General features: G+C 41.2%; 1 pseudogene; it reads left to right on the top strand.

Moving 5' to 3' along the window:
- Positions 1-1,355: 1,355 nt before the first annotated feature.
- LOC139688466 (5S ribosomal RNA) lies at positions 1,356-1,474 on the top strand (annotated as a pseudogene).
- Positions 1,475-16,258: the final 14,784 nt, after the last annotated feature.

The raw sequence follows: 16,258 nt of genomic DNA, 5'->3' as shown, positions 1-16,258 counted from the left end.
TTAAAATTTACAAAACACTGGAAATTATTTTCTCCAGAACCAAAAATGTCATGGACAAAAAGTGCAGGTTGTATCTCATAGGATTTATCCTTCCGGAAACCGTGATGGATTTCACATCAAAACTCACAAATATGGAGGTGTCTCATTATCGGACTAGCAATCATAAGGTCTGATATCGCTCGGCTCCTCGCTGTTTCCTTTTTAAAATGGAGGTGTCACATTAGTCGTTTTCCAGTCTTGTGATGTACTAGGGACTTTTTAAATATGATATCTAGGTACGGCGCTATTTCCGACGCTAATTCCTCAAATATACGATCTGGCATTTGTTCCGGTCTGGATGATTTGTTACAGTTAGCGTTTTTCAGCATAATTTCTATTCCGTCATATAAAATTTGAATTTTGAACATCGGTTGCTGGAAACTATTTGATGAACTATCCGATACGTTCGGAGAGACATGGGAAAGGCGCTCCGAAAGAAAACTTCCTCACACTTCTCGAAGACATTTATTTTTTAACACTAATTTTTATCCAATGCCGTTCACACTGATTTTCGATTGCACTGATTTCTGGTCGTCGCTGAAGAGCGTTAGTTTTTGGAAGATGTATATGGGTGTGTATATATATATATATATATGTATATATATATATGTATGTGTGTATATATATATATATATATGGGTGTGTATATCATGTAGGGCATGATGGGAAAGATGATGGTGGGGGTAGGAAAGACGAATGGAGGCAGTGGGGATTCGACGGAAGGGGCGGAGGGTGGGTTTGACGAGTTTTTCCAAGGGTAAGTGGTAGGGTGGGGCTATATAGGGTTTAGGGTTTTCCGAGAGCGATTGGCCCATCAGTCTCGCTGATTAGCCAACAAATTGAGGCGGATGCCTATGGCCGATAGGATAAGCGATGCGGGCGAGGAGAGAGTTTTGGCGGGGGTGGGGCGGGTGTGCGTGGGAGTCGGACTGCGGCCGGGGGTGGGGTGGGGTGTGGCGGGCAATCGGCTGGCGGCGGAGGAGGGGAATGGGTGAGGGTGCTCTGGCGTGCCTGCGCGCGAAAGAAGGAGAAGAAGCCTTAAAATTCGGCGTTATTCCTCCACCTTATTCTTACTTGTGACGTTTTATTCATGTCTATTTCATGTAATGTCTTGTTTTATAAACCTTCCCAATTTTTGCGTTCTTTTACACATTACTGTAATATGTTATGTGTACGCGTCCCATCGTGTCAATCATATTCTCGTCTTATTATTTTGAACCATCCTTTCGAGTCGTTTTCATTTATTCCCCGATATCTTCGCGTTCTCTCTCATTTTTGTTCATCCCTGAACTTCTAATGGTATAATACGGGAATTTGCAAACGGCCATACCACGCTGAATACACCGGTTCTCGTCCGATCACCGTACCTAAGTAGCGTCGGGCCCGGATAGTACTTGAATGGGTGACGGCTTGGGAACACCGGGTACCGTTGGCTTGCATTTTTTTTTCTTTTTCCACGTCCGAAACGTATTTTCAGGCAAACGTCATTCATTGCCTCTTTGGCTTTATATGTAAATGTTTTCGAATAAATTGATAAATTCAATTAAAATAATTTCACTAGTAATGCCGGTCGTTCGTTCGGTGATTACATTCATAATTTTAAAACATGGACGTAATCGGATTACCTTCTTTTTACCTGGAAAAAATGGATAGCCGCTACAGGCGGCTATCCATTTTTTCCAGGCGTCCAGCTTTCTTAGACCAAAGTATTCATATTGTGTATCGTTAGGACGTAATCTTCCACATTTATCCAAAGTTGCGATTTAAAATGCCTACCGATCCCTATATCTCGCCATAATATAGTCGAATATGGCCCCATGGAAGACCTCAATGTGTACACCAATTCTTTGGGGATCCCTGCGTAGTGCATTTGTTTTCATGAAATCCCTAACGCGAATGCGAATAGTTCAAGCTTAAAGAGCCAATAGTTGGAAATAAATACCTTTCTAAATTACTAGGAGTGCAAGAATTCACGGGACAAGAGTCGTGGACCACGGCGAGGGTGGACTTCCACCCGCCCTTAGCGAGGTAGCGGAATGGAGGTGGAGGTGACCTGTCCAGTAAGAACTCCAGGGATGAATCATAGTTGTGGGCCGACGCAGATATTCAGTTGAGCAGGTATTTGCATGTAGTGTTCAACCGTGATATCTAGCTGAACGTCTATTACGATTTGCTCAACTTCGGCTTTCTTTTCCACAGGCTGAAAATGCGTTCCGAGCCTATTAACTTGCAGAAGTTTTTCGATGATTGACGTGGAGTACCGTTTGCCTCCCCGCGAAGCTCTCGTTTTAGTCGTAGTTCAAGGGCCCCAGTGTTTCCCTCTCATGAATATGACCAAAAATGAACCTGGTTCGAGTTTCTCGGTGCTGTGGGGATTCTGCGATGGAGCTCCAAGGAACATGTGAAACCGTAAATGGAGATATTTGGTATAAAAATGGGGTTATTTTGGATTTACGGCGGCATATTCGTGGAATATTTTTGGGAAATAATGTAAATGAACGAGTAAAACAAAATACATTAACGGGAATGCCGAAAATTAAGAATGGGTGTCGGTATCCCTCAGGCGGGAGGGGTGTTGGGCAATTCTCCCATTCACGAAACATTGAAGAGTTTTATTTTTTACTCGTTTAAAAAAGGGGCGCAAAATTAGCCTGCGTTAATCTTTTGGCAGTCGATGCATTGACGTGTGTTCTCCCGGGTAGATAGCATGCATGAGTAGGGAACGTAGTGAATTGGGAGATGTCCATATGATTTAGAAAAAATAAATTGAAACCGGATGTTAAGGAATCTGCATGTAGTATAGTATTCAAGTTCTCTAAATATGTACTCCGTTCATTGTTCTACTCATAATTCATCGCCAATCGCTAAGATAAATCACTGCACGAAAGTAATTAACCTGAATTCTTGTTTGACGACAACCCAGAATATCCAGATCTCGGCAACGCGCACTACGACTTTTTCGGGTTAAGTATTTTCTCAACGAAGCAAATATACAAAAGTTCCTGCCATGGAGTAGTGATACATACTACTTTTTAGAACAAACTTTATAATAGTGACTTAATGATTGTCATGTTGCTGCAAAAATGATCGTCGTCATGACACTCGCGCTCCATAGTGACGTATTTGCATAAAATTGTAAGTATGGGAATGTTCACAAAAATGATTTTTAAAACGAGTCATCTTTTGTAAATACTGATAATGAAACCTTTTTAATTGAAAAATTGAACATTTATTTAAGTGGAATGTAGTATTTTCCTCTCGGCTGACTTGAATGTGAGCTTTGGCGGAAGATATTTCTGCCATACCGTTACGCTCGTTCATTTCCTCGGCCTTTCCAATGCCAATGCCTTTACACTGCTTTAGAGAGTGCTCTGACACTTTCTTGGCCGATGTCGGAACTAAAATATTAACGGTCAAGAGATATTGAGGTCACACGTGCCAGCTCTGTGGCTGAAGGATAAAAAGAGGAAAACAATTTGCTTTGCCTAAAACTTGTGAAAAGATTTATAGTTTTTTAAACGACTCTCTAGCAACCAGTAGGGCTATTTAAAAATGGATGGTTAGCACATGACGGATGAAGAAAAAAAAATTATTTTTCTTTGCTCAAATTATTATATTCAAACGACCGGTGGCGATTCACTAAAAACTTGTGCATAGCATGTGCAAAATGTGAGTTTCACGCACTCAAAGCGTTATCCACAGCGCCTTCGTCTCCGTTACTATTCTTCACGTCTCATGAGGAAAACGCTCTCATTCCGCTATTTACTTTATAAATAGCTACTCTTTTAACATCTCTTAACTTAAGAATTACATGAGTTAAGCTTTATCTCCTCTCATCGTCTTAAGAGTCCCCGTCTCATGGTACTCCATACGGATAGGCTACCTCAGTAGATTTCACCACTCAAAGACACCAACTTACAGTAACCATGCATGCATGCAGAGTAAGGACCAGAGCTACACATTTTCAACGTTTTATAGGTAGACATCAAATATACATGTTATGTATAATAATTATCTGGAAAAGTTTCGCAAAAAATAGATTTATTTCAGATATACCTACAATGCCTCAAAAGTCTTCAAAGCACATCCCTTGAGCGTCGATACACTTTTGTCAGCGGCTTTTCCACGACTTGAGGGCTCCCTGGTAAGTGGATTCCGGAAGGTCCTTAAGGGTACGCATGCGAGCTTCATTGAATGCCCCTAGGGTGGTGTCTTTCGAGGGAGGATTTCACTATTGGGAAAAGGAAATAGTTTGCTGGTGCCAAGTCGGGACTGTAAGGGGGTTGGGGAATCGTCGTGTCGTGCTGCAGAAGGTCTTCGCCAGCAGATACTCGACTCTCTGCCGTCCGTCAAGACTCTCGGGACGAGTTTAGCGCAGATCTTTCACATCACCAAATTTTCAGTGATAATGGTGTGCACTGTCATCTTATCGATGCCAATACGATCTGCGCACACTTAACCGACGGTCTGAATTTAGCACTTAAGCATACTGCAGGGAAAAATTGTTACCGGTGCTTTTTACACAAACCATGTAATTGCTCACTTACAAACGCAATTGTCCATATGGCATCTCATTCAAATGTAAACTGAAATAAGAAGAACAAGTCACAAATGTAGGAGTTGCTTTGGGGGATAGTCAACGAAGAGGGACATAGGGATGAGAATTTGGCAAGACAAAGGAGCTTATACTCGGATAAGGGAGTTAATGATAGAACCTTGAGTATAGAAAAAGTAAATACAAGCAAAAATTTTGATACGGATTGATATGTGGTTTTTTTACGGCACGGAAACTTCCACGTACGGGCAAAATCTACACTTCGGGGTAGATTCGGGGATATTGAAGTGTGAGCGCGTAAAAGGATGGAAAGAGTTGAAACGGACATCAAGAAAAACAAACGAATTCGTGTTTGGTACAGTAGGGAGGGAGAGAGGCCAAAGAGACAAGAAAAATGGATGCCGAGTATTTTGATTGGCGATGGGACGTTGAAGACCGTGATTGAAGGGAAAATGTTAGGCAAGTGAGGTAGAGGGATAAATGGAGCAAATATATATTAGAAGGATCGAAGGGGAGCAGAAAATCGGCGGAAGGGTTTGTATCCATGTATACATAATACCCTGCAAGCCACCGAGAAGGTGCGGGGCGGGGGGGGGGGGGCGGTTATCCACGGCATGGAATGCACAGCACGCGGACAGACAAAGTCACGCACTAAGCATGAGATACAACTACATGAAAAAAATTGGCATGTAATGAACTAATAACCACGTATCGAACTCATAGTGCCAACACCAGTTCTATTAAAATCATGCAACAAGAATGATATGTTTGTTGTAAAATACCGCCTCGACTACTTTAAATAAATTCGTCGTCTATCCAATAAATACGCTGGTGAAAACTTGCGACCATGACGCGGACTATAGCCCCGCCCACTAGCGGTGCTAGTTGTCTGGGACCCAATTGGCCATCTGTGCTTGGCGGATCGTCGAGCTGTGCGTATGGTGCCCGTTATGTTACTTTCTGGTGCCCTTGTCTTTACTGTTTGTCGTAAATGGAAATTGACATAAATTACGGAGCAACGAATACACATAAAGTTTTTGTGCGGTAAAAGTTATCAAGAAATTACTGAAAAGATGACAGCTGTTTACGGTGATAATGCTCTGAAGAAAACATCCGTATGTACTCATACATGCGTATACATATACATGCTTAAACTGATGCATATTGCCGTGTCGGGTGCAACATGGCATTAGGTTAGGCCCAGTAATGCAGCGGCAAAGAGTCTGCCTATCCATCCAAAACCCACCTTAAGCGAGAGATCAATCCCTGTCGGCACTTGGGGAATATCGCGAGGAGCAGCGTGAGGAATCTGGGCGAAAGGACGCACCAAAGCGCAGTGTGCACATCGGTTGGGCCGAGGTCTCCGTGTGTGTGCATAAATATGCATGGTACATTGGCGGGGAGGGGGATAGGGCGAAGGGATGGGGGACCCTCTGATTGTTATTGCCTCGGGGTGCTTTTGAGGGAGCTCGCTGGTGGAATTTCCTATGCAATCATCGCCTCTTTCTTCACTCTTCGAGTTCCGTCACGTGCCTCAAAGCGATTCATTAAACCCGGTCACCTGGTGGACGTGATCTGCTGCTCACTCTTTTCCAAAACGGCTCATAAATGTCGGCTTTTATATCATGAATAATAATCCGGCGCAGGATTTGTTTCGGCAGAATAATTGTATTCCCAATTCTGCGGCATTCGCCTGCATTTCTAACGACTGTTCCTTCTGGATTTTTGTCTACCGCGCGAGAGTTTTCACTGTTGGCTTTGATCGTTGCCAATCCCGTTACTTTGCCACTGAAACAATGGAGCTCCAACAAGGAAGAATATCTTTGATCGAACGAGATACGAACCCGAGTACCCGGCCACGCGTTTTTTCTACAAGGTGCTGCAATGAAATGCCCAACTTTTGTCGTGTCAATGAAATTGATATTATTAGCTTCAACTTGTTTTGATCACTGCTTTGAAGATGAAGATACTAAACTTATGGACTATATGAAGATTGCCCGATAAATACGCGAACTGAAGCCATAAAAACTTCATTTTGCAAAATTTAGTCCACATCGATTTTGTTCCATTCGTTGCTGTGCACTTATTTCATCTTTTTTTTCACATTTTAAAGCACCCTTGGCAGTCAGGCTTTTAAGTTTTCTCGTCGTTTCTTGCTCTATTGTGTCCAAATCTTCCCAGTGATGTCCCCTCATCACATTTCTGCATTTTGGAAATAGGAAAAAAGTCGCAGGTGGTGAGATCTGGCGAATGAGGATTATCAAGGATGGTGATTGAATTTTTTGCCTGAAAATGGCGAACAATCAATGCCGAATGTGCAGGCGTATTGTCATGGTGAAGGATCCATCCTTCATGTTCGGTTAAAACGATGTGCACTGTTGATTTTTCTAAATTCAGTTCATCAGCTATCATTCGGACAGTTTTCCTACGATCGGTAAGGACAAGGGACCGCACACGATCAATGTTGTCGTCATCCCAGGTGGTTGAAGGTCGTCCGTTGCCTCATCCGTGGCGTCTAGTTAGCCATCTTTAAAACGTTTAATCCACTTGAAATCAGATGTTTTTTTCAGAAAATTGTCACCGTAAACTGCTGTCAACATTTAAGTGATTTCTTGACAAATTTTACCGCACTTCCCCAAAAAACTTGATGTTGTTTCGTTGCTCCGTGATTTCGTCAATTTCCATTTTCAACAAACAGTAAAAACAAGAGCAATAGAAACTAACATAACTGGCACCATACGCACAGCTCGACGATCCGCCAAGTACAATGGCTCATTGGGTCTTCTCTTAACTAGCGCCGCTAGTGGGCGGGGCCATAGTCCGCGTCATGGCCGCCAGATTGCACCAGTTCGCGTATTTATTGGCCAGACCTCGCACGTCCTCCTTTTCCTCAGGAACATATCCGAGGGTTGTCTGAAATGTTTTTGATCTCAACAATAAGACGACCATACTCATCAACAGAAGTTGGGGAATGTTTTTGCGCGTGCGTTCAAAGTTACTCATTAAAATTTCAGCCATGTTGGCCTCTCAGTTGTTGTTTTACAATCGTCTGAATGAGTCATTGTGAGGAATTTTATGAAAGTTAAAAACATTGAGTATCCAGCTGCCATTATATATTTGTTTTTTTGAACGAGAACACTTCTAAAATAATCAAAAACGAATTGGACGCTGTGTACGGAGACTCTGCAGAATCATTTAGGACACTGGGGTTGTGGGCGGCTGAATTTAAACGTCACCGTAAGAGTTTGGCTGATGATGGCCGTCGCGGACTGCCAAAAACTGTGACAACCACCGATAACATCGAAAAATTTCAACAAATGGTTCCGGATGACCGTCAAATTAAGGCAAGGAAGCTAGCAGAGGCTATGGACATGTAGAGAAAATGCAGTTGTCATATATTTGCCGAAAGATTGGAAATGCGTAAGTTATTCCCATATTGGGTGCTGTGTTTGCTCAATTTGGACGAAAAAAACATTCGAATGAACATTTTCAAGGCTCTATTGGAGCAGTTTAAGCAAAGTGAGTGAGATTATTTGCATCGACGAATTGCTGTAGATGAAACTTGGATCCAGCACTACACACCTGAGTCGAAAGAACAGTCAAAACAGTGGACTGCAGTTGTTGAACCTGGTCCAAAAAAGACGAAGACGGCCGGGAAGGTGATGGCGACTGTTTTTTGGAATATTCACGGAACTGTGTTCAGTTACCTTTAAAAAGGTAAAGCAGTGACGAGAAAGTATTACGTATCGTTAATTGACAAGATTAAGGCACAAATTGCAAATGCAATGAAATACATCTGAAGAAGAAGAAAGTACTTTTCTATTAGGGCAATGCATATACTCACTCTTCGGCAGTTGCCATGGCTAAAATGCACGAATCTAACCTAAAATTGGTTGACCACACATCATATTCACCAAATCTGGTCTCCAGCGGCTTTTTCCTGTTTTCTAGCCTTAAAGTTTCGCTCGGAGGAAAGAGATTTTCATAGATTATGTTGAAAAATAAAAATCAATTCGAGAAACAAATTTCTCATTTGTTCGTTAGGCCGTAAAACTTTTCAGACTACCCTTGTACTTCGCGATTCGTAAGCATTTTACCGACGAATGCGTATTTTGTGTCTGAGGATGCTATTGTTGGCAAAAACAGTTCTAAATTTAAAATAAACTTTGTTTTATGGAACCCAATAAAGTTTACTGTGTATTAATCAAACTTATCGCGCTCGTGGGAAGGTGATAAGAAAACTATGAAAACATTTTGGGAAAACCAGTCCAAAACTTTGGTTTGGAAACGAAAAATCTATCCATTTACTTCCTCGCTTAATCGCGGTAGAAGTTATGAAATGATTTTTTTGCAGTGTGTTCGGATTTGGCGTGGCTGAGTTCAAAATTATGAATGGGAAAGGAACACCGGATTTCTGTATAAATTCCTACATAAATATTATTTTTTAAAATACAGAAATGACACTTATAAAATGAAAACTCCACAGCTTCGACCTTTTAATAGTATTTGGAATCAAGGCCTTCAATTGAGAAGTATGTATTGACAGCATCACTTAATGAGACCTTTTTTCAAAAGCTTTACTAAACGGCTACACTGACGGAAGCGATGATGCCATTCTCGATCCGTGGGTATTTCAAAGAAATTTCCAATCATGGTTAGTTTTCCACCCTTAGGGGAGAAGAAAAGGTCGTCTTCTACCTCTTAGTCAGCCAAAACTATGAGAATTTGCTCATTCTCGTTTCAAATGCGTATCTATTTTTTTGACCTGATAGCCACCAGTTTTCAATATACCTGTATGAGAGAGTGAGAAAGTTGCAAGTTACCCTCTTCTCTTCTGTGAAAAATCCTCAGTGTTCGGGTGGTGTCTTTTTGCTCATTTTCAAATAAATGGCAGAAGGGGACAGTAATAATCTATAGATGTGTGAGTTTTGGTGGATATCCCTTCCAAAGATTTTCTACACTTTGCATTTCTGCAAAAATGTTCTTGCATCTATATTGCACTACCTCTAATATTCTGAACTATTATTATAGTAATGACTGTGAAACTCTCTTTAATGTGACTCATAGTTGAAAAATATATCGATGAAAAAACGAAATGAATATCCATTTTCCTGTTAGGTAATTAGAAATAGGCTTATCTACACTAAAATTACCCCGCACGTCTATATTAATGGCGTGATGGGTGCAATACCTCCAGCTTTAAATGAAAAAATATGAGTTTATATTATGCACATTAAAATATGTTTGATCATTAGAAGAATAAGTCATAAACTTGAAAACTTATATGCCTATATACATCATGTAGTAATTGGTGTGTTTGACTGACTAATTAAAATTTGGTGATTTATTAAATATATTCGTGGGGTTTCGTTCAAAGTTCATAAAATTGCGTATTATAGTAGGGAAGAATCCTTTTGTGGCGATGTCTGTCTACCTAATTTTATCTCGGTGGTTGGATACATCTAGGCAATTTGGGGCTTTTATAACTTTTTCATTCAGTGTCGTAAGAGAGCGTAAGTGTCTTTTATTTTTCTAAAAGTTTAAATGCTTGTCTGCTCTCCCTCCGCGAATCAAAATAGGCTCTCAACCTAAAAACATAATAAGCTTGACACTCACTCTCTCCTCTTAGGAATTCTTAATAAATCTAATGTATTTTCCGTGAGCCATTTCCATTCCTTGTTTTAGTATTTCCTCCCATGGAAATGAAGTGCTCGACCTGGACTCCAGATGTGGCACAACGAGCGTAAAGTACCATGAACCTCTTCTACGCACGCTCTCCGCCATCCCTGAATCTATTCTGGCTCTACTAATAACATCCCTGCCTTAACTTAGAGCTGCACTCTTCTGGTATAGACTGAAGAACACCACGCTGCGCGCACTACCTTTCATGATGCTCCTACCCTTCGACCTACCTGGCATTGGTGACTCGACCAGGAGCAATTATTATTACTCCTGTCAGCACAACCTTAGGAAGATCGAAAAAACGCAAACCCTTCCACCACATTAAGGGTGTTAATGTGGTGTAAGGAATTTGAGGAGATACTAGACTACATACGGGGTCTTGAAAGAAAAGGCTAGACTCAAGCGGCGATGAATTTTCAACGTAAGAGAGACAGAGAGGGCGGGATGAACTTCGGAAAATCACAGGCGGAGTGATGCCGGTAAGAGACGACAAACTAATGATGAAGAATGTATGATACTCAACGTTCATCAGATCGCCTTATTAAACCCTTTGCGTCTTCGTTATTAACAATTAATAAGCGCATTTCGTGCTGCGTACATTTTCACTTAAAAACTGCCCTGGATGAAAGGGGAACATTTTTTTATCGCTCTCATTTTTTTCGGGTGCCTATCCGCGTACATGTTAGGTCTCTTGATCGAACGCACGAAATCAGAAATCAACTTTTTGACAACCATCCCCGATGCGCGGAGCGGGAAAAGCTTTCCGGCCGACTAATTCCTCTCGTCTCCCAGTAGCGGATGGAGATTTAAAAAAAATCGTTCACCGGACAACATGCGGCGCCCGGGGAATACGGTCCGGGACCTAAGCGAGCCGAGAAATTGAATTAAAGAACACTTCGGCGCTCTGCTGCTAAAGATATGGATGGCTTGGGGGTGGGCGGGAAGGGGGGCGTGAGGGGGGTGGGGGATATGTGAAATGGGTAAATCCCAGGGGTTGACTCGCTCTCGTTTCTCGGTGGGCGAAAGGAGCCTCGGGAGGGGAGGGTGGCGAAAGTGTGCTGCTGCCCGTTCCAATTCCCACCCGCCCACTGCCCAGCCCATCCCGGGATTCGTACGCTTATTCTGAGTTTCACGAGTGCCGCCCACCTCCGGAACCCGAAAAAGGCGGACGACATTCACAATGTACTCGATTTCTCTTAAATATCACCCGTTAAGTTTTTTCCTTCTTTCACCAAAGGAAAAAGGGTTTGGCCACCGAAAATTTGGAATACGTGTGTGCGTCATTTGTACGTGTTTCTCTGTGTTTTTGTTGGCATGCGATATCTCGCTCCTTCGTTTAAATTACCATTCAGATCCATGAGGCTTTTTTTAAAAGATACAAATATATATACATACATACATATATATATATATATATATATATATATATATATATATATATATATATATATATATATATATAATTGGCTGACACAACATAACACAAATAGAAAAGAATAGACACATATAAAAGAACACTTACACGGTAAATTGTTCGAGCTTTCGGCCCTCTCAGGGGCCTTCTCTTGAAGAAGGCCCCTGAGAGGGCCGAAAGCTCGAACAATTTACCGTGTAAGTGTTCTTTTATATGTGTCTATTCTTTTCTATTTGTGTTATGTTGTGTCAGCCAATTATTGTGCCGCTCGTATGAGTTTTTCCGTACAATCGTTATATATATATATATATATATACAAATTCAAACACAAAATCCCGCCAAACGGCGAATAAATACTCATTTATACAGAAACAGATATAAGGAAAAGGGATAGGAACACACATAAAGGACGAACACCATCCGCCCGGTAAGTGGTAAGATCCGGTGTTCGACTCCCGGTCAAGGAAACATTTTTACTCTTGTGATCCGTTCGATTCCGCCTTCCCCACCTCTATTGTGTTCGTCCTTTATGTGTGTTCCTATCCCTTTTCCTTATATCTGTTTATATATATATATATATATATATATATATATATATAAATAAATAAATAAATATATATATAAATAAATATATATAAATATATATATATATGTATATATATATGTTGTTCTCAGGATCATAAACAAAAGGATAGAGAGTAGGGCAAATGATTACTTAGGGGATGATCAGTTTGGGTTTAGGAAGGGGAGAGGTACGCGTGATGCCATTGCAGTAATGAGATTATTAATCGAGAGGAATATAGAACACAACCAGGAGGTATTTGCCTGTTTCGTAGATTTCGAAAAAGCGTTTGATAGAGTGAATTGGGAAAAACTAATGAGTATATTGCAGAAAATAGGAATAGATTGGATGGAAAGGAGGCTAATCCGCAACCTGTACATGTCTCACACTGCTCAGGTGAGGGTGGGAAACGGGGAGTCTGGTTGGGCAGTGTTAGGAAGAGGGGTAAGGCAGGGTTACCCATTATCACCGTTGCTGTCCAACGCATATGTGGAGGAAATGATTAAAGAGGCATGGGAAGAACTGGAGGTAGGAATGAAAGAGGGCGGGAAATCCGTAAAATCAGTTAGGTTTGCTGATGACCAAGCTTTGGTTTGTCAGTCAGCCAAGGGGTTGCAAGCAATGCTAAGTGAATTGGAAATTCACTGCGACAGGTATGGGATGAGAATCAATATCAATAAAACAAAGGTTATGCGATTTTCTAGAAAGAAAAAGGGCAAGCTTAACATTAAAATAGGAGGGCAAAAACTAGAGCAGGTAGAACAGTTTACGTATCTCGGTAGTGTTTTGGACCAGCACGGTCAAAGTAGTAGGGACGTAAGGAGAAGAATTGCGTTAGGCAAAGAGGCTTTCACAAGGAGGGAGTTAATGAGAGGGACGTTGAGTACGGATATTAAGAAAAGACTCGTAAAAACATTGATATGGAGCGTAGCTATGTATGGCGCGGAAACGTGGTCATTGAAGCGGAAGGATAGACGTAGACTGGAGGCTTTTGAAATGTGGGTGGGGAGAAGAATGGAGAAGGTGAACTGGACAGAGAAGAAAACAAATGAGGAAATACTTGATACGGTGGGCGAAGAGAAGGGTTTGTTGGGAGAAATCCTATGGAGCCAGGAAAAGTGGATGAAGGTGGTATTGACCGGCAGTGGGATGTTGAAGACTGTGATAGAGGGGAGAATGTTTTGGGCAAACGAGGAAAGGGAAGGAACAGGATGGGGATGTTGGACGGGATGAAGGGAGGAAGAAGGTACTCAGAGATGAAGAGGGACCTGATGTAGAGTTGGACGTTGTGTTTTGCTAGGAGTCACAAAATATTTATTAGGAGCTGTGTCCATTCAAAAACCTACCTTATCCGGTAGATTACCAAATAATAATAATAATTATACATACATATACATATATATATATATATATTATATATATATATATATATATATATATATATATATATATATGAAATTTCACTTATGTGAGAGTCACGAATGTGAAGCATAACGTGTCTGAAGTTAGCACCAGTGAACAAAGACAAAAGCACAGAAACACAAAAAAGAAAAGAGACTCACTAGTTGTCGAATTTTCGGTGGTCCAAGCCACCTCGCTCTAGGAAGAGATGGAAGGAACTGCTAATGAAGGAAGGAGTAGTTCTTTTCTTCTCTTCCTTGAGAAAGGTGGCTTGGACCACCGAAAATTCTAAAACTAGTGGGTCTCTTTTCTCTTTTGTGTGTTTATATCTTTGTCCACTAGTGCTAACTTCATTTACATTATATATATGTATATGTATATATATATATATATACATACATATAGGTACACACACACACGACACATGTAATACGGTGTAGTAATTGTAGAGTTGAGGGAGGCAAAAATCACTTCTCCCCCGCAACGCCTGGTGAATGATTAGGTTTGCTTATATTCGTGCATTATACATTTATCTCGTGTGTATTTTTGCCAAATCCCCTCCCACATGAACTAGTGGGACTGACACACATCTTATATAGTGCATGTGAAAACATTCCCCAAACATCTGTTGCTGTATTTTGCTCTACCCTTCCACTCCTCATCCTTCTCCGCGGGGGTGATGTCTTTGCGATCCGCTGCCAATAGCAAAATTTCACGTTCTACCTGCGGCGTCAGGGGTGGAGACCTTGAGTTGCATGTTATTGCAAGTTATTTAATAGAATTTTCACTTCTTGCTTTTCATTTGTGCATGACTTGCCTTAACATGGGCTATCGTATACGTCGTGTCGTACTTTGGTTGTGTAGGAAGGCAGAAAATGACGGAATTGTCATTGACTAAGTAAAGAAGTGCGGTATCCTATATATTTTCTTTCAGACCGTATTCACCAGAAATATAAATACCCCGCGACTGGAAGTTTGCTCGCATAACCCCGGCCTTTATATTCGGGGGTGAGGAGGACCTCAATAACAACAGACTGATTTCTTGATTATCGATATCCGGCAAAATCTTAGAGCATATCTTTGTTGACAATAAACTGGCTTTCCTCGACACTGGGATCATACTCTGCCATCCCATGCATAGGTTTAGGAAATGCGGATGTTATAAAAAGCTAATGGGTCTTCTTATTCACGATATTCTGATATCGGCGGAAGGAATACGTATGTGTAAGCTATAATATTACAGTTCAACAAAGCCTTGGATAAGGTTCCTCACGAGAAATTGATACACAAACTATATACTAAAATATATTAATTATAAAGTGACCAATTGGTTAAAGGAATCCTTATCTAACGGCGAACGAAGGTATTCGTCGATGGTTTGGTTTAGTAAGAGGATGAATGAACTTCAAGAATACCCCAGGAATGTGTTACAGGGCTCCTTCTGTTCTCGGTGTACGAAAACGACCTATACTCTTCCACATTAGCAGCAATCTTAGATTATGTTTTATCAAAACAAATAACATTTTTTGGCCCACGAAAGCACGTCAAAACACTTGAACATATCTCAAATAAAAATTAACCATGATAGAAGCTGCACATTTCCCATGTTTACGGTCGGGAAAAAGGCTTAATTGAAGACTAATCGTTCTCTCTTCTTTTCCTCTCATTGGAAACAACATAAAATCCTTTTTATGAATATCTCTTTTCGTCAGAAGAAGTAAATTTTAAAGCGAAAATTGTACGTTATTCATTTCCTAAAATAAATAAACGCGTAAAGTCAAACATTTTACACAAAAATAATATGGGTTAATTTAAGAGTTACTCGATAAATTAACTCTTTAACGTAAATTACATGTTTTTTAACGCGTTACTGCCTAAGTCTGGTTACTACATACATGTAGATATGCGTAGTTTACGTACTCATCTTTCGACTGTCCCACCTCGCCTGCCCTTGATGTTTCAAGAAATATTTGAGCAGAGACACTCGCCTCCCATTTGCTCTTCCCACTCGTGGAGTGACGTTTGCGAGGGGCAAAGGACTTTCCCCTCCCCACCGTGGGGCGCATTTCCGCAAGGCTCCTCATCAGCTCCGCATTAAGACGTGCCAAAGCATCCGGGAGCATAACGAGCCGGATGAGGCAGACCCCGACTCCCGCCTTAATGGAAGAGAGCATCCCCGTTCCAGCGGGTGTGTTGCTACCACCTCTCCCATTGCACCCCTCTCCTCGCGAATTGACTTACACAAGCGCTGGGTAGACACGTAAAACCACCCCATGTTCGATCGTGTTTCCCAACCATGATCGCACAATGCGGCCAACTTCAGTTCAGGCTCCAATACACTCATACTATTTTGCAGGGGGCGAAATTTTTTTCTAGCTGGTTATCGATCAACTGCAAACAGCAACTAGCGAAAGCATCACAACGTTAGTACATTGACGTCTTCTCGAGAGTACCCATTTCCATTTTTAAAAAACACCCTTTTGTTCCCCTTGAAACTCTCCGGTGTTCTCAGAGTTGCAATGTTTTATTGACAAATTTTTCATCCGAATCTGAGCAGTGTCATTATACCCAGATCCCTTTTGTTTTTTTGTTGCAATACTCGTTA

The sequence above is a fragment of the Hetaerina americana genome, unplaced genomic scaffold (genome assembly GCF_022747635.1).
Source record: "Hetaerina americana unplaced genomic scaffold, ioHetAmer1.1.p SCAF_2, whole genome shotgun sequence".
NCBI classification, from domain to species: Eukaryota; Metazoa; Arthropoda; class Insecta; order Odonata; family Calopterygidae; genus Hetaerina; species Hetaerina americana.
The sequence above is the reverse complement of the archived record's forward strand: the minus strand, read 5'-3'. Positions and strand labels throughout refer to the sequence as shown.